At 44.8% G+C, this 8,439-nt stretch overlaps 1 protein-coding gene across 9 annotated transcripts in view; it reads right to left on the bottom strand.

The window, feature by feature from the left end:
- The window catches only part of APTX (aprataxin), a 29,917-nt gene extending 21,880 nt beyond the window's left edge, over positions 1–8,037 (bottom strand). For 4 of the 9 annotated variants that reach the window (XM_025360643.1, XM_025360639.1, XM_025360647.1 and 1 more), the window contains exon 1: positions 7,963–8,031. The gene's annotated coding sequence lies outside the window, so the exon portion shown is untranslated. Of the gene's footprint in view, positions 1–4,666; positions 4,774–7,728 lie in introns of all 9 variants that reach the window. The other 5 variants (XM_025360644.1, XM_025360641.1, XM_025360646.1 and 2 more) reach the window with 4 other exon arrangements.
- Positions 8,038–8,439: the final 402 nt, after the last annotated feature.

Raw genomic sequence — 8,439 nt, 5'->3', positions numbered from 1 at the left:
TTTTTTTTTTTTTTTTGAGATGGAGTTTTGCTGTTGCCCAGGCTGGAATGCAATGGGGCAGTCTCGGCTCACTGCAAACTCCACTTCATGGGTTCAAGCGATTCTCCTGCCTCAGCCTCCTGAGCAGCTGGGATTACAGGCGTGCACTAACACACCTGGCTACTTTTTGTTTTGTTTTTTTTTTTTTTTGAGACGGAGTCTCGCTCTGTCACCCAGGCTGGAGTGCAGTGGCCGGCTCTCGGCTCACTGCAAGCTCCGCCTCCCAGGTTCAGGCCATTCTCCTGTCTCAGCCTCCCGAGTAGCTGGGACTACAGGCACCTGCAACCACGCCTGGCTAATTTTTTGTATTTTTAGTAGAGATGGGGTTTCACCGTGTGAGCCAGGATGGTCTCGATCTCGTGACCTCGTGATCCGCCCGCCTTGGCCTCCCAAAGTGCTGGGATTACAGGCTTGAGCCACCGCGCCAGCTTTTTGTATTTTTAATAGAGACGGGGTTTCACCATGTTGTCCAGGCTGGTGTCGAACTCCTGATGTCAGGGGATCCGCCCACCTCGGACTCCCAAAGTGCTGGGATTACAGGTGTGAGCCACCGCGCCCAGCCCGGCTCTATATCTTTCATTCTAGAGTTGAGGGGATTCGTCAGAAAGAAATTCTGATTATTCCTTAAAGAACTCAAGTGATCTGATAGAACACACAAGGCCAGAAATCAGGTAACCTCAAATAGTGTTGTCCAATAGAATTTTCTGCAATGATGGAAATGTTTTAAACCTGAGCTGTCCAATAAATTACACACCATGTGACAATCGAGCATCTAACATGTAGCTAGGACAACAGAGGAACTACATTTTTTACTTAATACTTAAATAACTCCATGTGGCTGGAGGCTACCATAATATCCACCACAGTCCTGGAAACTTGCCCTGCCCTGATCCATCTCAAGTCCCTCAGGCCTGAAGTTAAGCTCTTCATACTGTAACTCCACAGTGGTTACGTATTTTACCTCCCATTTCTCTTCACAGAACTAGTCCCACTTGCCCATCCCTCTCTCTCCTCTTTTCCCCAAGAAACACATACATATGGCATACATTCTTTGTGCTCTGCTCTATCACATTTCAAAGATGATGCACTTTTTTACAAATTGACAGTCTGGCAAATCTGTGTCAAGCAAGTCTTTCGGTGCCATTTTCCCAACAGCATGTGTTCACTTCATGTCTCTGTCACATTTTAGTAATTCTCACAATATTTCAAACTTTTTCATTATTATTATATCTGTTACAATGATCTGTGATCAGTGATCTTTGATGCTACTGGAAGAAAATGCCATCTAGGACTTTCAAAGGTAGAGAGAAGTCAATGCCTGACTTCAAAGCTTCAAGGACAGGCTGTCTTGTTAGGAACTAATGCAGCTGGAGACTTTAAACTGAAGCCAGTGCTCATTTACCATTTCAGAAATCCTAAGGCCCTTAAGAATTATACTCAGTCCACTCTGCCTGTGCTCTATAAATGGAACAACAAAGCCTGGATGACAGCACATGTGTTTACAGCATGACTGACTGAATATTTTAAGATCTCTGTTAAGAACTACTGCTCATAAAAAAAAGATTCCTTTCAAAATATTACTGCTCATTGACAATGCACCCAAGATCCCTGATGGAGATATATTATACAGGGAGATAAATATTGCCTTAGTGCCTGATAAAACAACATCCATTCTGCCGCCCATGAATCAAGAAGTAATTCTGACTTTCAAGTGTTATTAATTAAGAAATACATTTCTTAAGGGCATATTAATTAAGAAACACATTCTTCTGATGGGCCTGGGCAAAGTAAATTGAAAACCTTCTGAAAAGGATTCAACCATTCTAAATGCCCTTAAGAACATCTGCAATTTATGGGAGGAGGTCAAAATATTAACATAAACAGGCATTTGGAAGAAGTTGATTCCAACCCTTATGGATGACTTTGAGGGGTTCAAGACGTCAATGGAGGAAGTCACTCCCAATGTAGCAGAAATAAAGAGAACTAAAATTGTAAGTAGAGCCTGAAGATGTGACTGAAATGCTGCAATCTCATGATAATACTTTAATGGATGAGGAGCTGCTGCTTATGGATGTGCAAAGATAACGGTTTCTTAAGATGAATTCTATTCCTGGTGAAGACATAGTGAACATTACTGAAACGTCAACAAAGGGCTGGGTGTTGTGGCTCATGCCTGTAATCCCAGCACTCTGGGAGGCCGAGGCAGGCAGATCACTTAAGGTCAGGAGTTCAAGACCAGCCTCGCTAACATGATGAAACCCTGTCTCTACTAACAATACAAAAATTAGCCAGGTGTGGTGGCACGCGCCTGTAATCTCAGCTACTCAGGAGACTGAGGCACGAGACTCTCTTGAACCCAGGAGGCAGAGGTTGCCATGAGCCGAGATCGTGCCACTGCACTCCAGCCTGGATGACAGAGACTCTGTCTCTCCAGAAAAAAAAAAAAAAAAAAGAGGTTGGGGGCTCACACCTGTAATTCTAACACTTTGGGAGGCCGAGGCAGGCAGATCACAAGGTCAGGAGTTCAAGACCAGCCTGGCCAACATAGTGAAACCCCATCTCTACTAAAAACACAAAAATCATCCAGGTGTGGTGGCAGGCACCCGTAGTCCCAGTACTCAGGAGGCTGAGGTAGGAGAATCGCTTGAACCCGGGAGGCAGAGGTTGCAGTGAGCTGAGACCACACCATTGCACTCCAGCCTGGGTGACGGAGTGAGACTCCATCTCAAAAAAAAAAAAAAAAAAAGAAATGTCAACACAGGACATAAACTTAGCTGATAAAGTAGCGGCAGGGTTTAAGAGGACTGATTCCAATTTTTGAAAGAAGTTACACTGTGGGTAAAATGCTATAAAAATCCATAAACTTGGCCGGGCGCGGTGGCTCAAGCCTGTAATCCCAGCACTTTGGGAGGCCGAGACGGGCGGATCACGAGGTCAGGAGATCGAGACCATCCTGGCTAACACGGTGAAACCCCGTCTCTACTAAAAAAAATACAAAAAACTAGCCGGGCGCGGTGGCGGGCGCCTGTAGTCCCAACTACTCGGGAGGCTGAGTCAGGAGAATGGCGTGAACCCGGGAGGCGGAGCTTGCAGTGAGCTGAGATCCGGCCACTGCACTCCAGCCTGGGCGGGCGAGACTCCGTCTCAAAAAAAAAAAAAAAAAAAAATCCATAAACTGGGCTCAAAAAATAAATGAGACAAAAAGAAAAAAAAAGTCATCAAACAGCATCACTTACTACAGAAAAACTTTTGTGAAAATCAATCGATGCAGCAAACTTGTCTTATTTTAAGAAATTGCCACAGACATCCAAACCTTCAGTAACCGTGACCCTGATCAGTCAGCGGCCACCAACATCAAGGCAAGTCCCGCCCAACATCAGCAAAAAGATCACAACTCACTGAAGTCTCCGGTGACTGATACATTTCTTAGCAAAGTATTTTTAATTAAGGTATGTACATTGTTCAGCCATAATGCTATTGCACACTTAACAGACTACAGTATAGTATAAATGTAACTTTTATATGTACTAAGAAACCAAAACATTCATGTGACTCACTTTATTGAAATTGTCTAGAACCAAACCCATGTCTCCGAGGTATGCCTGTATGTATACCCTTCAGGTATAATATACTGAACAGCGTCTCCCACATAAATCACTTTTTTTTTTTTTTTTCTGAGACAGGGTCTCATTCTGTTGCTCAGGCTGGGTGCAGGGCATCATCACAGCTCACTGCAGCCTCAACTTCCTTGGGCTAAAGTGGTCCTCCAGCCTCAGCCTCCTGAGTAGCTGGGACTACAGACACACACCACCATGCCTTGCTAATTTATTTTATTTTTTATGGAGATGGGGTCTCACCATGTTGCCTATACTGGTCTGAAACTCCTGGCCTCAAGTGATCCTCCTGTCTTGACCTCCCAAACTGCAGGGATTACAGGTAGGAGCCACGCCCGGCCGAAGTCATTCTTAATATGGTCTCCTGGTATTCCTTTCTCCTAAAATCCAAATCCTATTTAACTTTCAAGCCTCACCTCCTCCCTAAGGCCTTCACTGAGCTGTCTTCTCTTCTCTACATCTTATTATTGGATGTGGACAAACTACCCTCACAGTTCTCTGAATGTTTAATGTGGATGTAATTCTACTTTCCAAACAAGATTATAATCTCCCTGCTAACAGACTGCATCACTGTCTACGCATTCACAAAACAATGAGGGAGGTTTCTGGAGATCACTGTCCTAGGCTAGGCCTGGCCTTTACTTCAGGATTCCCTGGTTTTCAGCATACCTTTATCAAGTGCATACTATGTGCTAGGCACTATGCTAAATGTCTTACTTACATGGTCTCATTTTAATACTCACAACTCCATTCTAAGAAGAGAAAATTAAGGATGAGAAGATAAGTAACATGTTCAAGTAACATAGCCAATATGTGCCAGAGCTACGATTTGAATTCCAAAGAATGGGTTCTTAACCATTGCATAATAACTTTTGGCTTCACTCATTTGATCATTCAGTCAAAATTACTACACTCCTGTGTACCTTGTGCCATTCTAGTGCTGGGAATAAAGAGATAATATATGAGCCCAGCCTTCAAAAAACTCAGTCTTAGCCAGGCATGGCAGCACGTACCTGTAGTCCCTGCTACTTGGGAGACTGAGGTAGAAGGATTACTTGAGCCTAGGGGTTCAAGTCCAGTTTGGGCAACACACCAAGACCTCATCTATAAAACACTAAATCTTGTAGAGGAGAGAAACACAGAAACAATTATATTAATAGTAGATGTGGTAAATATGATGATTGCTCTGTACAAAGGGTGGAAGCATAATGCTGGAGTACTCAACCGAGACTGGGAGGAAGGAGGTGTCAGGAAAAAATTTCCTGGATGAGGTGGACCTAAACTTTATAAATGAGTCCCATTTATAAACTGGGTTAATTAGGTGAAAAGGAGCAGCCTAATTAGGTGAGGAGGAGGAGGTGGAGAAAGGAAACAGGGAGAAGATTCCAAGCAAAGAGAGCAAGGGCAAATACACAAAGAAGAAATAGCACAGTACCCATGAAGATGCCATTCAGTGAGCAGGAACCTAAAGCATGAGGCAGAGAAGAGGCTGGAGACACAGGCAGGGTTCAGATGAGGCAGAGCCCTGGCTGAGAAGCTCAAACTTGAGAACCTTCAATGGATTTTGCAAGCCAATAGACAATGAATGTTTGCTGAATGAATTAGAGAAAAGAATGGATGAATGCATGGACAGATCTTTAAAGATTAACCAGGAATTTGATGCAGACTTGTTTCCAAAGACCATCTGGGAGTGGAGGGGAGTACTGTGGAGAACAGATATGGGGGAATAGGCCTAGAAGCAGGGAAATCAGTTAGAAGGCCATGATATTGCAGATAAAAGGACAACAGTAGAGATGGAGAAGACTGCATAGATTTGAGAGATGTTTAGCGGCTAAAACTATCAGGACTTAGTGATGACTGTGGTAAGAGTTAAGTCCAGGAAAGACGCTGAGTTCAGTTTCAGTCATCTGAAATTGAAGTGTCTGTGGGACTTGCAGGCAGAGATGTCCAGCAGGATAGTCAGAGGTGAGGGTAAAGCTCAGAGAGGTCTAAGCTGACAACTTCAATTTGGGAGCATGTAGGAAGTTGTTAAAACCAAGCCAGCTGATGGGTTCACTCAGGCAATGTGTACAGAATGAAAATAACAGTTTTTCATTGCTCATATGCCAAAGTAACAAACAACAGAAACACCCAACATTTAGGGAAGGAGGAAAATGACTACCCATAGCAGAAATGACTGGTAAGAAAGGCACATGAAGAACAGCTAGAATGTAAATTCCTTAAGAGAAAACACTTTATCTGCCTTGTTCATCTCTGTATCCCAATCAATACTTGTTGAATAAATCATCTGAGAGCACTGACATGTAAAGCAAAGAAGAAGGGAGTAAGAGGGATGACCAAGTTCCAAAAGCAGCAAAGAGATCCAGCAATAATTGGAAAATGTCTATCTGGTTTGATAATCAGTCACTGGTGACCTTGGGGTGAAATTTCAGGGGAATGATGGGTCTGGAGCTAGATACAGAAGGAAACAAAAGGTGAGGAAATGGAGGCAGAGTTTAGAATACTCATTAAAACAGTTTAGATATAAAGGGAAAGAAAGTTATTGGATGATAGCTAAAGTTAAAATGGATCACCAAGGACTTTTTCTTTCTTGGGCAGGGGGAATTGTCAGAGATCTGAGAAACCTGGCCTTGTTTATACATGACTGGAAGACAGAAATGACAAATGAAAACAAGGTATCATAAGTGACAGCATAAAATATCAGAAGCAAATACAAAGAAATTGCTTTGATTAGAAAGACAATTCATCCTCTGAGACAAAAGGAAAAGTAAAGGGTATAAATCTTGATGACTTTAAAAAGGAAAGCAGAGGCAGAAATGTGAGGGAAAGCACGTCTCATGACCCTAATTTTCTCCATAAAATAAAAGGTAACAAAGAGTAGGTGTCTGGGAACTTAATGGACAGTCGAAGAAAAACAATATAGAACAGTGGCGAAGATCAAGGCCTCTGAAGTCGGATTGCTTGAATTCACCTACTCGCTGTGTGACTTGGGGCAAGTTATTTAACCTCTCCAAGTCTTCATTCCCTCAAGTGTCAAGCGGTATTAACAATTGCTCTGCACCATGGGATTGTCACAAGAGCTAAAGGACAAAGTATGTAAAGCTCAGTGTCTGATAAAAAGCATTCAACACTATTATTGCTGTTGTTAATAGTGAAGGTAGGGCAAGCAGGAGCTGTGGACATATAAAAAGATCATTTGAAAGCAATAACTGTGGTGAAACCCCATCTCTACTAAAAATACAAAAAATTAGCCAGGCGTCATGGCACACGCCTGTAATCCCAGCTACTTGGGAGGCTGAGACAGGAGAATCACTTGAACCCGGGAGGCGGAGGTTGCAGTGAGCCGAGATCGTGCCGTTGAACTCCAGCCTGGCTAACAGAGTGAGGCTCTGTCTCAAAAAGACAAGAGAAGACAAGACAAGACAGAAAGAAAAGCAATAACTGTATAAGAAGAACGAGCACAAATCTGTATTGTCTCGCATATGAACAATCCCAAAAAGTTCCAAACCTAGACCACAGTAATTCCAAATAGAAATTTCATCCCTGCTATGTTGAGCCACTATCACTGGTATGTATGGGGAAAGGCTTTTTTTTTTTTTTTTTTTTGAGACGGAGTTTCGCTCTTGGCATGCCCAGGCTGAAGTGCAACAGCGCGATCTCGGCTCACTGCAAACTCCGCCTCCCGGGTTCAAGAGAGTCTCCTGTCTTGCCCTCCCGAGTAGCTGGGATTACAGGCATGCGTCATCATACCTGGCTAATTTTGTATTTTTAGTAGAGACGGGGATTCTCCATGTCGGTCAGGCTGGTCTCGAACTCCCGACCTCCGGTGATCCGCCCGCCTCGGCCTCCCAAAGTGCTAGGATTACAGGCATGAGCCACCGCGCCCGGCCAAGGATTGCTTCTTCTGGCATTCCTACAAGGCCTGTTGAGGATGCTGCTAAGGTCCCTCAAGTGCCTTTCACGAAGCATTTCTAGCGGAAACGCTGTCCTTCCCGACAAACTGGGCCGCCTCCTTGGTTGGCCAGGGCCTACTCTCTAATATTTTTTCTGCTGGTGTTGTGAGCAAGGTACGTACAGGTGTCGGGAGCACACGTGAACAAACACAAAGTGGGTCGAAGACCAACAGGAGCGCCCGCTGAAACAGCCCAAGGGAGTAGGACGGGAGGACAGAGAAAGCAGCTGCGAGAGCAGCGAATGAAAGCAGCGTCATTCAAGGCACATCACTCAAGGGTAGGAGCAGCCTCGGCCTAACGCTCACCCGCGGCACTGAGCCCAGCCAGCAGAGGAGATAGGCTGACAACCGCCTTACCGCCAGACGTCGGAGACGGACAAATTCACGTTACTCTTCTGTCCCTCGCCGCTTCCGGCGCTGCGGGATGACATCAGAAGTCGACTGGAGCGCGGCCAGTGATGTCAGCAGCACCTCTCTAACGGATTGGCTGAAAGAATCTTGCCCAATTCCCAGATCAAAAAGCGTCCGCCCCAATTGGGTTCTCCCTGGGCCGTCGTCCAAGTGAGGATCGTGGCAGTTACGCCTGTAGGAACCAGCTCTCTCACCATCGCTCTACCTGAGGGCCACTCGCCTGTCACTGCCTCACAGTCTCTGAATTGGGTGACATTTCAGACCCAGTCCTTCTGTGGACGTTTCTAGGTGGCTGTGCAGCTTCTCGATACTCCATAAGGAGATGTTCACAACCTTTAAGGCCATCTCTACTGCTGCAGACAACCTGCTGTAGCACTGCCACTTGCTTTTTAAACTATAGTCCGCCTTCTCCCTTGTGCAGGG

The sequence above is a fragment of the Theropithecus gelada genome, chromosome 15 (assembly GCF_003255815.1).
Source record: "Theropithecus gelada isolate Dixy chromosome 15, Tgel_1.0, whole genome shotgun sequence".
Classification (NCBI taxonomy): domain Eukaryota; kingdom Metazoa; phylum Chordata; class Mammalia; order Primates; family Cercopithecidae; genus Theropithecus; species Theropithecus gelada.
This window is presented reverse-complemented; position numbering and strand designations above follow the sequence as displayed.